General features: G+C 46.9%; 1 protein-coding gene across 3 annotated transcripts in view; it reads right to left on the reverse strand.

The window, feature by feature from the left end:
• The window catches only part of HTR2C (5-hydroxytryptamine receptor 2C), a 169115-nt gene that overhangs the window by 112258 nt on the left and 41494 nt on the right, over positions 1 to 15363 (reverse strand). The window contains exon 1 of one of the 3 annotated variants that reach the window (XM_051968232.1): positions 4138 to 4669. The exons of 1 other annotated variant lie outside the window; for it this stretch is intronic. The gene's annotated coding sequence lies outside the window, so the exon portion shown is untranslated. Of the gene's footprint in view, positions 1 to 4137; positions 4670 to 15363 lie in introns of those variants that run through there. One more of the 3 variants, XM_051968229.1, reaches the window with a different exon arrangement.

Raw genomic sequence — 15363 nt, forward strand, 5'->3', positions numbered from 1 at the left:
CACGTTGGGGTATGTGGCGTGCACACAAATGAGAATGGGAGGTCGGCTGAGAATGGAGAAAACAGCGATAGCAGGCTGTGCGGATGAGAGCTGAATCTGGAAAGAAGAAAAAAGCTCAGGGGGACAGAGAAGTTGCCAACTGGAAAAAGGCAAGTTTGATTCAAGGAATAGCTAGCAGTCTAGGCTAGCTGCAACGGAGCCTGTGGTAAGGAAGCTCCGAGCGAGACTGTATCGGGCTGAGGAGTTTGGATCTCCCCCTATGCCTTGAGGCAGGAAGCCACTGAAGGTCTGGGAGCTGAGGGATACGAGACAAGCTTCCATTTTAAGAAGTCTATTTTGGTAGCTGTTTGGAGGATGGATTGAAAAGGAAGACCAGTTTGGGAGGCTGGTTCAAATAGGCTAGGTGAGCAGTGCTGAGGGTCTGAACTAATACTCATAGGCACACACTCACATTCACTCTCTCTCTCCTCTTTCTATCTGTCTCATTGGCTGTGGGAGTGGCAGGTGACAGAAAGGTAAAATCCACAGGATTTTGCAACTGCAGGGAAAGGAGAAAGGGATGACTTACAGAACTGCAGAGGGAAAGGTGCCTCAGAAAGCATCTAAGTCCAACCCGTTTCTGACCAAGAATTGCCCTCTCTAAGATTTTCAACAAGGAGAGAACAGTCTCGTGGGAACTTGCGCTGGGGCTCTTGGAGTCAGGTCATCCTTAGAGTACTTGTGGGGTCTGGTCATCTGACCTGGTACAAATCACCAAACTGCCAGTTCCTTTAGCTCGCATCTCTTTTTTGCCTCCCCAAAAATAACCTAAGAGACCTTTTCCAATCATTTGCTGAAATCCAGGCAAACCACGTCTCCAGCCTTCTCTGTCCTGAAGATAATAATAGCAACTAGCACTTACAGAGTGCTTCATGGTTTGGAAAACGCTTTGCTATTTTACATATTTCATTTGATCCTTACAATAACCCCGGGGAGACTGTATAAGGCTGATCTGCTGTAAGGCTGCTCGAAGTCTAGGAAAATGGACACAAGAGCAACTAAGGGGAGTCTGCTATGCTCAGTTTTGATAAGCTCGTGCCAATTCTTTCCTTTTTTAGATGTTCACTCACCATCCCTTTAATTATGTATTATAGAAGCTTGCCAGGAATCAAAGTCAAGATCCCAGGCCTAAAACTTTGCAGACTCTATTGTCTGCTCTCTTTTGACAATCCAGGGCTCACTGGCCTTCGGGAACCCTGCCACGCCTTTCCTGGCCGAGGTGAGTGCAGATGTGTCTGACAGAAGCGAAATGTTCATATCTGCAAGGTCTTTCACTCCCCTGGGACCCAGGCTATCTGGCCCTAATGACTTCAATCCCCCAAGGCCCATACGGGTCATCTTCCTAGATTCTAACTTTTCTCGCATAGATGTAAAGTTACTATTGGGTGAGGGATGAGCTTCAGCTGAGGATTAGCAGAATGGGACGATGCCTGAAAGAGGGAAGGAGAAAAGCGTGGAGCGAATGTAGAAAACGGCGTCCAGTAGAAAAGATTAAATGTGGAGACGAGACTGCGTAGGAAGGGAGAAATGAGACCAGCCACAGTCTCAGGGAATGTACAGCCCAAAGGAAGTATGATGGTGGGAGACCATGATCAGATGAGGGAAGTTCAGAGGTCAGGGTCCTGAAAGTGGGATGTTCGAAGGTGGGACTACTTCTAAAGGGAGCCCAAAGGGAGAAGGAAGGCATGAAGGTTGAAGAAGCGCTCTAAGGGACATCTCTAGAAATAGTGAAGCTGCCCAGAAGAAGGGTAGGATCCCTTGTAGTTGATCTGTGAGAGGTCACAGATGAAAGATACAGGGGCTTAGCAGGCAAGCAGGAGTGAGGATCTTTACTGCTGGAGGCAACATCCACATTGGAGTATTCTCAGCAACTAGCACAGCACCTTTGTAGACAGTTGGTAGCTAATAAATACTTGAATTCTGGGAACAGACACAAAACTACGGAAGCAAACTAGATCTGACCAGCAGTTCTGACTGCTCTAATATCCTCGGCTCTTTCCAGTTACATGCTGAACTGTCCATGGTGATTAAACAACAGACTTTTCAGAGGAAAACCAAGGAAAGAAAACTGAGAGTATTCCTTTTTCAGTTTCTCAGCAAAGAGTTTAGCATCCTAACCTGCCACAAGTGAAGGGCTCATGCAGCTGCCCTCCCCCCATCATCAATAAAAACTCCTCTTTTCAGATTTTTCATCCTCAAAGACTGTGTGCTTTACCTGAACTCTTCAAAAGACATAGTGACAGAAAGCAGACTTCACAACCTAATCACTTCCAGATATTCCTAAAGACAAATGCACCCCAACACTGTCTCTCCATGTTGATCTCAGACGGATCCCTACTGTTTGTGGAAGGAGAAGAAGCTGGGAGTCTCCCTCCCCCCTCGCGACGACTGCAGCAGAAACAGTTTTGAAACACCCCCAAACCCTTCCATGTCCAGATTATCCAAAAGGGCAGAGGTCACCAGACGGAGGCAAAGACAAGGTTTCAAAATTCCTACCTGAGCATTGTCCCAACTAGTCTGAGCTAGCCTTTAGAGGTTCAGGGCTGTTCCTGCTGGTGAGAAAGCCAATCTGTCACTGGAGAAATTGCAAGGAGGAAAACAACTCTCTCACATTTTCTCCTCAAAATGGGGGAGTAAGAAGGAGGAGGGAGCTATGCAAGGGAAGGAGCCCTACCATTCACCCTGTTCTACCAAGCTCCAGTACAGGAAGGATCCTTAAGAAGAAAAGGGAAGAGAGTATAAGAAATCATTTTTCCCAGGCATCAGGCTATCTTGGAAGGTTTTTTTAATTTAAATTAAACATGCCCAAAGAAAAGCAATACTCAAAGTGAGTAGACTATTCCTCAGCCTGCCCAAATAGATGCTTTATGGCACTTGCTGAAGGGTCCAAGCCTCCCCTGAATCTGAAGATCTGGCTCCTGCTACAGAGGCAGCCCATTCCCACTAATGGCAGGAAGAGGGCATCTAGCCAGGGTGAGAATGAACGGGGAGGGGACTGCTGTCAGAATCCCAGCATCCCAGACCCTGCTCTCCTCTTCGCCTTGGCTAAGGCTGTCAGTGTCCAAGCAGGAGCAGTAATGGTTATGTGTATCACTCTCACACTCCGGCTCAGCTCCAGGGTAACTGAGGGACCCCTCCTGCCTCAGCACCCAAGCAGCTGGAGCCCCTGCCTTGGCCTCCCAGCTCTATCTGCCTCAGTGCCACTGGGTGAGGCCAGAGAACTGGGCACTTCTCAGCTCTGCATCCCAACGGCGGCTTTGATGGGGCTGGCTCCCACAAATGGTAATGAATGACTCTTCCAGCTCTGGCTCGGAACTCGGACAGCACGGAACAGCCTGTAAAAGCGGGCCAGTGGGAGGGAGCAGGCACCAGCTGAGGCAGCCCCTCCCCCAAATCAGTTCCCAGCCTGAGCCCCCCTCCCCATTCTAGGACCTCTATCAACATTCCCCAGCAAGGTGCAAGGGCCAGAGCCAAGCACCCCCTCCCTCCTCCCCCCGCAGGCTTGGTGCAACAAGCTGAACTTTTCCAGCTTTCCAGAAGCCAGCCTGGGCTGCTCAGCAGCCATTCACAGGTACTACCCTTTGAGCCTCGGGGTGCATTTCTAGAGAAAAAAGTATACCAAGAAATAAAGGGAAATGAGGTGGGCCAGGGAAGCAGGGAGCTGGAATCACAAGCCCAAGAGGGCAGGTTTCAGAACAGCGGGGAGCAGATGTGCCCTCAGTACCAGGCTCCCAGGCCAAGCTGCTGAGAGCTGGCGTTGGGATGCAGCGGGCCTGCTGTTGACCCGAGTGCCCCTGAGTCCTGGACTGAATGCGCAAGGCTGGCCCGGGGCAGGGAGGTACGCATGACAAGTGCGCACACATGGCTAGCTCTGGCCTGGGAGCTTAGGCAGGTGGGGGCAGCCAGTTGGTGTGCAAAGTGCAGGGACAGCTTTAAGAGGCAAAAGCCCCCAGCCGTGAGGGACCTCTGGCCAGAAGGGTCGAGTCCAGCCTAGCCAAAGGTCGGGTGGCCCGGCCCGGGGAGGGCGGTCTGCAGACAGCATGCGCTTGGCATGGTACGTGCTGGGTGCTGCGGTGGGGGCGGGGGTGCCAAACTTACCGCGGGCGCCGGCAGGAGGGCGTCCTGGGAGGTGGCAGGCGCACGCATGGGATCCCCCGGAGCTGCCTGCGCTTGCAGGAGGGGCACGGGAGCAAGCTGCGGACCCAGCCGCTGAGGCTGGGCGGGAGCCCGGGCGGAGTGCACGGCGCCTCTGTGTTCCCCTCCCCGCAGAAAGCCAGAGGCTGCCAGGCCCAGAGAATGCTGCACTCTGACTGGGGCTAGGAGCTGGGAAGGGGCTCAAAGGGTGGCCGGCAAGGCGCTCTCCGGCCGGAGAGGACGGGCTGCCTGGGAGCGCAAGGGACCTGGGGAGGCGCGCGCTGGATTGCGCACCACCTTGCACGCTGGTGAGGGGGTGGCGGGACTGCGGGAGCTAAGGGGGTCACAGACAGAGCGGGTCCCAGCACGAAGGGACGGGCTCCCCTCCCTTCTGCATGGTGGCAGCAAGCTATGCCCTCCACCAAACTAACTTTCGGGGATGGGAGGCTGGGGGAGCCCGGCAGACCCTGCCTCAATGCGGGGAGGAGAGGCGGGGCAATACGCAGCCAATCACCCTCGCTACCGACACCCCCTTCGATCTGCCTCACTGCCAGTCTGGAGCCCGCCAGTGAGCTTAGAACATTTCGGGGGCTAGAAGCCTCGGGGAGAGGGGGATGAGTCATGGACGGGAAGCCAGGGACGGGAGGGCGGCAGGCAGCCAGAGCCCCTTCTAGGCACATGTCCTCCACCGTGTGCTCTGAGGGAGCCCAACCCCCAGCTTTCCCCCAGAGTTCCCCCATATCCTCAGCCTCCAGCTGGAAGTGCCCCTGTGGAGGCCCGGGGAGAACTCATCTGGGTGGCTACCGAGGCTGGGGGCGGGGCTCTCCTGGTGCAGCTAAGACTCCCGGCCCACATCCCAGACCCCGACCATCAGGAGCAGCAAAGCCACCGGTTTATGAGCCCAAGATTTCTGCTCTTCTGGGGATATTTGGCTCCAAAACCTCTCGCCAGGTCCAAACGATCCCAGCCCAGGTGTTCGGGTGGGTTGGGCTGGAGAAGCTGGGAAAGGGCTTGCTCTGGCCATGGTTGGCGAGGGCCGGTGGAATCTTGCCTCTGAGCTTTTTCCTGCTGGAGTCCCTAACTGAGGGGAGTGAGCCAGGGGACCAAGAAGAAGGGAGAGAAAGAGGTTCTTCTCTTTAATGTGGGGGTGCAAGACAGTCAGAACCTATGGTAGGTGCCCCAGGGAAGAGCCAGACCCCAAGCCAACTTCAGGGATCCCTATCATCCCCACAGATCTGAAAGGGGGCACACGAATGGCACCTGCAGCCAGGCCTCGGAGGGCAGCTCAGCCAGGCTGGGTTTAAATAAGGAAACCTTGAGATGCTGGTGCTGTCTTGAAGCATCTGTTGAATGCAATAAAGCCCAGCACAGCAGTCTGACAAAGGACGCTGGGGTTTTTCCATCATGGCTTTCCAATCTCAGGCTTGGGCTAAATCACAGTGAGTTCACAAGCCCTTGAGGGCACAATGGCGAGCAGCTACTAAACACAAAAACAACGCCCAAGGGGTCCCGCAAGCCCACTTGCTGTCCCCGTTCCACTATTGCTCCCTCCCTGAAGCTGATGGCATGGGGAAACCTATTTCTTTTGTCAATGCAGTTAGAAAAGAGTACACTGTGCTAGCTCACCGAGAGCTGTGCAGAGGGGTCCTCCACAGTCCTGGGGGGGCACCCAAACCCTACTGTCGGGGGAGCCGATTTCTAGCCTCAACACTATCCACAGCCATTCTTTAGAAAAGGTGAGCAGTTTGTAGCAAAGTACAGGAGAAGAGGGGCAGGGATGGAGAAGGAAGAGAAGGGAAAACGGCATCCCTCTTGCTGGGGCAGCTGGCCACACTGTGGGGCCACAGCCCCTCATTTCTCCTGATCACCCAGACTGCCCACCTCTTTCTCTATGAGGTCCTGGAGGGGGCAGGGGGCCTCATCTACTTTTTTGTCCCTGGTATCCTTTGTGCAGGGCCCCCTTTCCTCTCACTTAAAGAATTACTTTTCTAGCCAAATGGATTAAAACATTTAAGGTGCGATGGGAGAAGGGCAACAACTGCCTTTGAATAAGATGCAGTGAAACAGACAGACGGCATCCTGTGAGGGAGGCTTGTTTTGCCAGCTTCCTCCCTGCAGCCTCAGAAGCTTGCAGTCTACTCGCTTGCCTTTCTATTCTTTTTCCCATTTTGTCCTTACCCCTTCCAGGAACTCACGTTCCTCCTAAGGGCCTGTCCAGTCCAGCCAAGGTTTGATACTAGTTTCAATGTGCTGTTAAATACCATCCCCAACCCCACGCCTCCCCATTGAGCTAGATGTCTCCAAAGGCAGCTCCTACGAGCCAAACCACTTGCTAAAAAACTCCAGGGCCAAGGGGGCCCCTTGGACGATTGTCACCTCAGCATTAACCCTATCCCTCGGCAGCCCCTTACCTCATTTAACAAAAGCTCCACCCTTCCTCCACTGGCCTGCTGTAGTAGTGATAGTCGACATTAGGGGATCCCAGCCCAGCAGGATAGATGCTACTATTTCTGACCAGGTAACTCTAGAGTGTATCAAGTGACTTAAACAATTCCCATCTCTGCATAACAAGCACAGATTCTAAGTATTCTTTTTGTCAAAACAATCCCAACCCTTTCCAGTCATTACCATAGGAAATCTGTCAATTATGGGGCCGCTGGAAGCTGTAGCCCTAAATATGTAAAGTTGCCAATCCCTACAGCCCATCACTGGGTGAAAAATGACTTTCTGCACTATAAGGGAAATGAGCCCCTAAACTCTCTGCTCGATTGCAGAAACTTCTAGGAGACTAAGATAAGGAGAGGGAGACAAAGAAGTAGATCTAGATTTTGCCCCTCTTTGGTCACAGCTGCAAATTATTTGTGGAAAGGTCTCCACTTCTAGGGAATAGGATGGTGGTCCTGAAAGTGGGCGCCGCTCACTAAAGTGAGGCAGCAGAGAACAGAGAGAGGTTTTGAAATGCTGGAGAGCCAGCTAGAGGTTATATCCTCCAAGATATATTGACATCAAAGTCAGAGAACCTCCTGCCTCTGCCACTTGCTGCAGATTGGTTCAGGATTGAGCTTTGTACGGGCCTTTGTACACTTACCACCATGCACGCTGCCTCTCTTGGATACTCTTCATCTTTTCATGAAGACTGGGGACAAGGAAGAGACTACAACACACAATGACTTGCTTCTCTGGCCATTTGGGGCCTAGCTTGGGAATATTTTACAGATGACCAGGAAAACCGTCTTAATTTGGACACATGGCAAGATAGGCTAAATAACTACACCAATCAGCCATGCCATAAACTCTGTCCAGGTATTGTTTTCTGGCAAAGTTGAGATGACACTAGTTGAAGATAAAATGGTTAAAACACTAGCCCTCCAAGCCTTGGCAACCCACTTTTGGAAGTGTTGAAAAATTCCCTTTTCTAGGCTACTTTTGTCATCATCAGGTAACTGAGTGGCTTCCCTTTGGCGAGCTGGCATCAGTTTCCCTTCTCTTTCCCCAGGAGTCGTTGTTAAGTTTAATTGTATGCTGTCAGACTTCTAAAAAGAGAGCATTTAAATGAAGCTTTGGAAATATTTCCTGGAACTCACTAAATAGTTTTGAATTTTAATCTCCCTACAAGTCATACCCAAAGGAAAGCCACCTGTTTCACCCCAATGAAAAATGGGGGCTGGGGCTGTTTTCGTGGCTGCCACAGAAGTCAGAAGAGCAGAGCACCAAGTCCCTTCTGTCTCTGGATGTAGCAAATCAAATTTCCTTTCTGGACCTCGGTTTGCTCATCTGTATAATGACACGTGGAATTCCCAGAGAGGGACAATAGACTATCTTCCTACACTGAGTTCTGACCCCATACTGACCATTTCTTTTCATAATGAAATTTACAAAACGCTTTCCCCACAACTTAGTGAATGATCATGTGAACATGTGATAGATTTACTTACTCGTTTTTGACTATTTTTGGCTTTTTTCCATTCATTTATTTAATCATTGAAAGAAGCCAAGTTGAAAAAGCTCAAGCCACACCAATGATTCTCAGGCTCCTCACTAGATAACTAACAGGACCAGGGAGGTATCAGTCAAACACTCAGTTGGTGGACATTTCATCAGCCTTACTGAACAGAATTGGCTTCCACTTCAATAAATAACCATCCTTCCATCATGATCCAAGGATGGTAGGTTTTTATATATTAGTGGCTCAGAGAAGCAGTAATTGTGGGAAATTGGACTCCTGGGAGGAAAAGCTGAATTCTAATAGGATAGGAGGCTCAAAGTCACCATTCTATAGGGTATTAACATCATAGAGCTAAAAGAGAGTTTAAAAGCCCCAGAGTCCTCTACACTCCCCCACTCCATTTTGTAGCTGACATAACTTAGGTCTCAGCAAGTTAAGTGGCTTGGTCACATAGCTAAGTGCCTGATGTTGGATTTGAACCCATTCAGATTTGCCTTACTCCACATTCAATGCCCTATCCACTATTTCCACTCCTTACACCTTTTGTCTTTTGATCAGACTATGTGGCCAAAGCAAATTGACTTTTCCAGGGGCATTCTGCTCTCAGTTCAGCTACAACTGTCTAGAGTGGAGGCAGTGTGTGTGTGTGTGTGTGTGTGTGTGTGTGTGTGTGTGTGTGTGTGTAATTCTTTTCCTTTGGTTTGAACCTGGATTGACAGCCCTTAAGAACTGGTTGGTTGCTGATGCTCTATGTAACAAGGACAAAAATGAACTAGGGGAAACTCTGAGTGACAAAGTTCTGAACCTGATAATGACCAAAGAAAAAGCTAGAGGCCACTGCCATCCTAGCAGTGAAATCCTCCCCTACCACTCTGGATTTATGCAGCACAAACTCAATTTTTTCCCAAAGGATCTAGAATTCAAATTGTGGTAGAACCCAAATGGCTTGATGTCTCTTCACTGCTCAATAAAAATAGTAGGCAAGTCTAAGTTCTTTATTCTAGTCTTTATTTATTAACTATAAATAAGTTTTCTCAGCAGTTAGAGAGTGACAGTACCTCCATGCCTCCTGCCATAGAGAATGATGAATTGTCCACAAGAGATCTAGGGCAAAATGAGTGGGCCAAGAGGAGCTGGAGGACTTCAGGTTATTGGCCTTCCTCTTGGCCAGTAGCCTTCAACTTCTAAGATACAAGACATCAGTAAGTCTTTAAAGCCTCCAATATTTTATATCCATTAACAAAGAAAAGACTTGCCAACCTAAGACCTATATCCATCCCATGTCCAACTGCTGTCAAGAAACCTCAGGCTTCAATGATTACTGGGGAAAAAATTACTTTGGCAGTATACGATATGTTGGCTAGAGGACAATAGGTGTGAAGACAGAAGTTGGGAGTATGGGAACGTGTTGAACCTTCTCCCAATTACAGCCATGAATGAGAGAGAGAGAGAGAGAGAGAGAGAGAGAGAGAGAGAGAGAGAGAGAGTGAGAGAGAGAGTGAGTGTGTGTGTGTGTGTGTGTAGGGGCCTGGGAGAGATACAGCAGCATCTGCTCAGCTCAGTTTAATTCTAAAATCTGAATTGAAATCTGCTTCTATATTTCTGGTTTCTCTCAGATATTTTCAGTCTGTTGTGTGTGGATTTTGTTTAACACAGTAGAACATACATATCCATATGGTGTTGTACCCTTCCAAGAAGTTACCTTCACTGACTATATACTTATTCCAATGAGGCTCCCAGTACTCAGAATACAACGCCCTACCTATTGTAGGAAGATACACACTATTTACATAGATATACTTATTGAAGACACTGAACTAAGAAAAATCTTTTTATCAGAAGCTATCATTGTCTACAAATACAAGAAGGATCGACAGTTTTATCAACATTTGGAGCTCATTCTCAGTGTGGAAACTTGTCCCACAATTCTCAGCCCATCTAAGACTCATTTAGGGAAGTCCTAGGGAGCTGCCTAACTTAAGTTACTAGCCTAGGATCTTATCAGCAGTAAAGAGTTGGACCCTCATCCATCTGTCGTCAAACCTAGCACTCTATACTCTATACTGCGCTGTTTCAATAAGCTAGCACTAAATCTCGTAGAAATACAGAAATTTATTTAGAATGAGACTCAAAAGTTAACAGCCTTTTCTCTGAATGAAAATTTATTCAAAAACCCATGAAAATACCCTTAAAGTCTGCTATCTATTAAAAGAGCAACTTGTACCAGGTTATTATTCATCAATAAGGGGGTAATTCGATCAAAGAGAAGGGCTTACGTTCAAGTTTACTATAGGTTGGCCCACTTGAAGACAAGTTACTTGTCCAAGCAAAGACTTGGGAGTGCCATCTGCTGGTAACTTAAACAAACTGCAGGCACATGACCCTTAGAGAGAAGACAAAACCAAAGGAGATTCCCAGTTATTCAGCCAGTAAGGGAAAGACCACCGGATGGGTGATGGCAAGTGATCTCGTGAACAGAAATTCTTAAAGCTTGACATCCAGTCATCAGGTTAATAAGTCACACTCATTTGGATCCAGGGTTGCTGAATTACTAAATTCACCCTGGAATAGGCTTCCTTTAGACCAATAATTCTTGAGTGTTATCTATAAAGGACGTCATCAGAACTGAAAAATTACATGCTGCCCCTGCATGTTTAAATAGTAGGGTTGGATATTTAACGTGTATTGGACTACCTGCCAGCTAGGGGAGGAGGTGGGGGAAAGGAGGGGAAAAGTTGGAACGGAGGGTTTTGCAAGGGTCAATGTTGAAAAATTACTCATGCGTATGTTTTTGTAAATAAAAAGCCATAATAAATAAAAATAGTAGGGTTGGACTATTGTACCATCGCCACGCTCTGACATTCTAAGCTGTTTTAAGAGTCCCTTTAGCTGTAGAATCTATGCAACATAGTCCATTTCCAACTCTGACATTCTAGGTCCCAAAGTCCTTTTTAATTTTTCCATTCTTTTTTACATTCTTTCAGCTGTGACATTGCAGGTTCTAAGGTTCCTTTCCAGATGGAACATCCAGTTGGGACATTTTAGGTGCTACAGTCCCTTTCAGCTGCAACATTTTAGATTCTAAGATTCCTTTCCAGTTGCAGTATCTTAGGTTTGGAGATCTCTTTCAGATGTGATATTCTAAATTCGAGGTTCTAAGCACCCTTTCAACTGTAATAGTCTAGATTCCGAGGTCTCTTTCTACTGATGACATTCTAAATTTTAAGTTCTCTTCAGTTCTGCCAAATTTGGAGAAAGCACAGCACTACACATTTCTTCAATTCACAAAAAGCCATTTTAGTAAGGGTTTGAGGAGTTCTCTCCTTCCCTAAGAAGAAAAGGGGGGCAAAACCTCAGAGAGTCTCCCCTGCTCTCATTAGCACAAGGCTTCAGTTTGATTCAATTAACTACCCCATTAAGGTACTGCATTTGGTCAGCGACTCCTGCCAGAGATAATGACCTTGTAGACCAGTGGGGGCCAATTTCTGTTCACACACTGGAAAGGAAACTAAAAATTCTGCCCCTTGGTTCAAACTTATTCAGGGTTACTTTATCTCTAAGGGACTCTGGCCTGACTTTTTCTGGAATGCCTGTTAAAATTCTACATTTGAAAACTTTTCAAAACATGAGATGGCCAATAAAGAAATAAGCGGTCTGATCCTGTACAGAATCTTCTCTGGATAGCTCACCTTGCAGGGAGGACCCTGGCTTGGTGAAGGCCCTTTGCCCATGGGGCATGTTCTAGCAGATTTTACCTGGAAGGGCACTGACCTTGGTCCTGGAGATAGTCTGAGTCTGCTGAGTCTCCTGAGACTCATAGCCAGTAGACTGGTTGCTAATTGATGAATTATCTGGCCATAGTAAAAAAAAAAAAAAGAAAATACAAATCCTAGTCTTGGGCTCCATAATGAGAGCAAGGAGCAGTGAGAGCTAAGACTGACCGTTTGGGGACATTAATAGACTTGGCTATTAGTGCTTTAAATGAGAGACATGACCGGTGATCCACAAATTGTTATTTCTTCACAGGAGAGCAAAGCACTTTTGATGGTTCTGAGTGGGAATGAGAGAGTATAAAATTGGGTCCATTAGCCAAAGGTCTCAAAGAAATAAGGCTAGTATTAAAAAAAAAACAAACAAACCACTACTTCAGCTCCAAGAAACAGATAACGTACCAACATGCAGACACCATTCTCACTATCATAAGATGTACTTTTACTGCAACCATGGAGAGGAATATTGAAAAAAATTCTACTAAGTCAATGTGTTTGCTGAGACTGATTAAAACAATGAGCTAGGTGACTTCCTCCCTCTTTTTTCTTTAAAATCTTAGAATATTATAGAATCTGGGAGTTGGAAGGGACTTTTGAAATCATGAATCCCAAAGCTCACCTAATACAGGGATTTCATTAACAGCATATTAAATAGATGATTCCCTAGTCTCCACTTGAACTCCTTCCAGTAATGGGATTAGGGTGCCTAAGGAGGCATCCCAGTCTGTGTTAATAGGCTCTAATTGTTAGAAAGTTCTTCCTTCTGCTGTGTTGACATCTGATCCCAAGCAACCTGTGCTGATTCTAATTCTGCCTTCATGTCCTACATACACCAGAGATAATCAATTTTTTTGCACGTTAGGCCCTCAGTTATTCAAATTGCAGGCATATGATATCCCTCTCAAGTGACCCCTCGACTGATCATGCTCAGTTCCTCAAATTGCTTCTAAAGTAGGCCTGGTTTTTTAACTGCCTACCATCCCATTTGTTTTCCTCTGTATCCCTCTTAAAATGCAGCACTGAGATCCACCCAAACACCTCAGCGGGAGTCTGATCAGAATGGTAAAAACCACGTCAGAATATTCATCCGGCCCATCCACCTACCATACCTCGTACGCTCATGGCTCAAGATCACTTTAAGAGCAGAGGCTGAGGCAAATGGTTTTTGACAGTTAGATTTATGGTCTCTTGGGTCTTTTAGATGCTGTCAAAGGTGTCTTTTCTTTCCCCAGACGTTATTGAAGGAGTAAGGGATTTTATAAATTACAGATTCTCTTTTTAGTATTTGAAGTTAGTTTTTTACCCAGATCTGCTAACACAAGCAAAACAAGACCACCACACTCTTTCATGGGGAAACCATTTTTTTAAAAAAAAGACTCCTGGTTCAAATGTTTGGTGCTGAGGGATACAAAGTCTTTGTGCAAGCACTTTCTGATCTCTCAATCGGGCAGTTTGTAAAAGTTACAGATTGCTTGTGGCTGCCAAATAGAAGACTGTATTCTAACTTCAAATTACAGTTAGGAGTTGCCAGCAAGACAAATAGTTGTTTGTTTCTGAGTACAGTGGACAGCTACCACCTGACAGCAACAGCTTTAGGCAACATCGGAGAGAGAACGCTCTCCAGGCTATATAGTCTCTCTTTTTTCTGGAGCATAAGAGCAATATGGGTGAAATCAAAAGCTCCAACTTGCCCTTTGAATGAATACAAAGGAACTGTTGGAGGAGGAGGATGGGGGGGGAGTTGAAAAAGCCCTGGACTTGGACTTGGAAGGACTCAGCCCTTGACATTTTACTAATTGTGTGACGTTAGCAAATTACCCTCTCTGAGCCTCAGTTTACTCATTCAGAGGCACGAGGTAGTAATACTCATATTATCAATGTCACAGGGCAGATGTACAACAAGATCTCTAGAGACCTTGACAAAATGTAGATTATGATTATTGGAGATAGTTAATCACTGGCACCATAGTTACACCATCAATCAGAAGAGCTCTGGCACCAAGGAAAGCACAGAAGCTGGGAGATCTACACGTTCCCATGAGTCCCTGCATGACAGATGAGGGAAGGTCCTATGAGCTTCTCACACTGAAACTGAGAAGATCTTAGAGGTCATCAACTTCAATCCCATTATTTTACACAGGAGGAAACTAAGGCCTGGAGAGGTTGGGATTTCTTCAAGGTTAAACAGTCAATGTGGGCCGCTGTAAACATTTGAATCTGGGTAGTATTCATAGAATCTGAGCTGGAAGGACTCTCAATGGTCATCTATTCTAATCCATTTTATAGGGGGGAATGGGGAATCCAGGGAAAGGAAGTGACCTAAGTCACCTCCAAACTAAAGGTCTCTGATTCTTGGAAATTCATTAGGGGTTACTAAGAAATCTAATTAAGTGACTTTTCAACTTTTGCCATCCATGTAGCATCTTCTTACCAAATTCGGGGGTTAAGTTGGATTTTAAAGGAAAGTTTCTTTATCCTGATAACCACAGACATCTTTTTATTCAGGTCACATTTGTTCTTGGGGTCAAGTTCAGCTGCCAAATGGAAATAGTTTCCTAATGAATCAAGTGACAAATCATTTCTATGCTTTCCTCTTTACAACTGGCTGAGCTTCTTCGTTCGCATCCGGTTTTTCTTCCCAGTTCATTAGCCTATCAGTGGGAGACTGGGGAACCCTGTCCCACTTTGCACTAAACATTTTTCATTATTTTCCTGACAGAGCTGACACAAAACTCCAGCTATGATTGCAATGCTAAGAGAGCAAAATATTTTTTAACTTTGTCAGCCCAGACTTTTTCTTCGTCCACTATTAATTGATATGTGACAGACTGACCATCCAGTGTTTTGTCAATGACAATTCCTACCCAACCTCCCTGCTCCATGATAGATAATGAGTTGGGAAGGGGCGTCTGGCCTCTGGGATCTCAGCTCTTCTATCACAATGGCAGATAACAGTAGTATTTTTGAGTCACCACAACTGGCCGGCTTTGATAAATCCTTCGATTAAAAAGCACAAGACTCTGACAACAAATGGCTGCCCCAACGTAAGCATTTCTGTCTGTTACAGGAGCCGCCTCAACAGGATTGCATCGAGGTTCCCCTTTGCTCCTCTGTCAGCTCCATCTGCCTTCCCAGGGCTATCCTCTGTTTCCCCTTAGCAAAGATATTCCTCTTAAACTCTGCCTCCTTCTCCCGGTAAATCCTACTCTGCTTTCCAAAGTAGTATTTTGAAGCAATCAGACAAGGCTACTACACAAACTCCGCAGCCCGTCAAAGACCTCGATAATCTGGTTCCCAACCTACTCTCCCAATCATATTTTCAATTGCCGCTCCTCAAATGCTCAAGAGCAGCCTGCAAGCTATTTCTCTGCGTTTAACACTCCTTCTCTCACGACTGTGCAAAGTGGTCCAGGATGTCCAGAATGTCCTCCCTCCTCACCTGTGCCTCCAGGAAGCCTTACCTCCCTTCAGCAC

This window comes from Antechinus flavipes, chromosome X (genome assembly GCF_016432865.1).
Source record: "Antechinus flavipes isolate AdamAnt ecotype Samford, QLD, Australia chromosome X, AdamAnt_v2, whole genome shotgun sequence".
Taxonomy (NCBI): domain Eukaryota; kingdom Metazoa; phylum Chordata; class Mammalia; order Dasyuromorphia; family Dasyuridae; genus Antechinus; species Antechinus flavipes.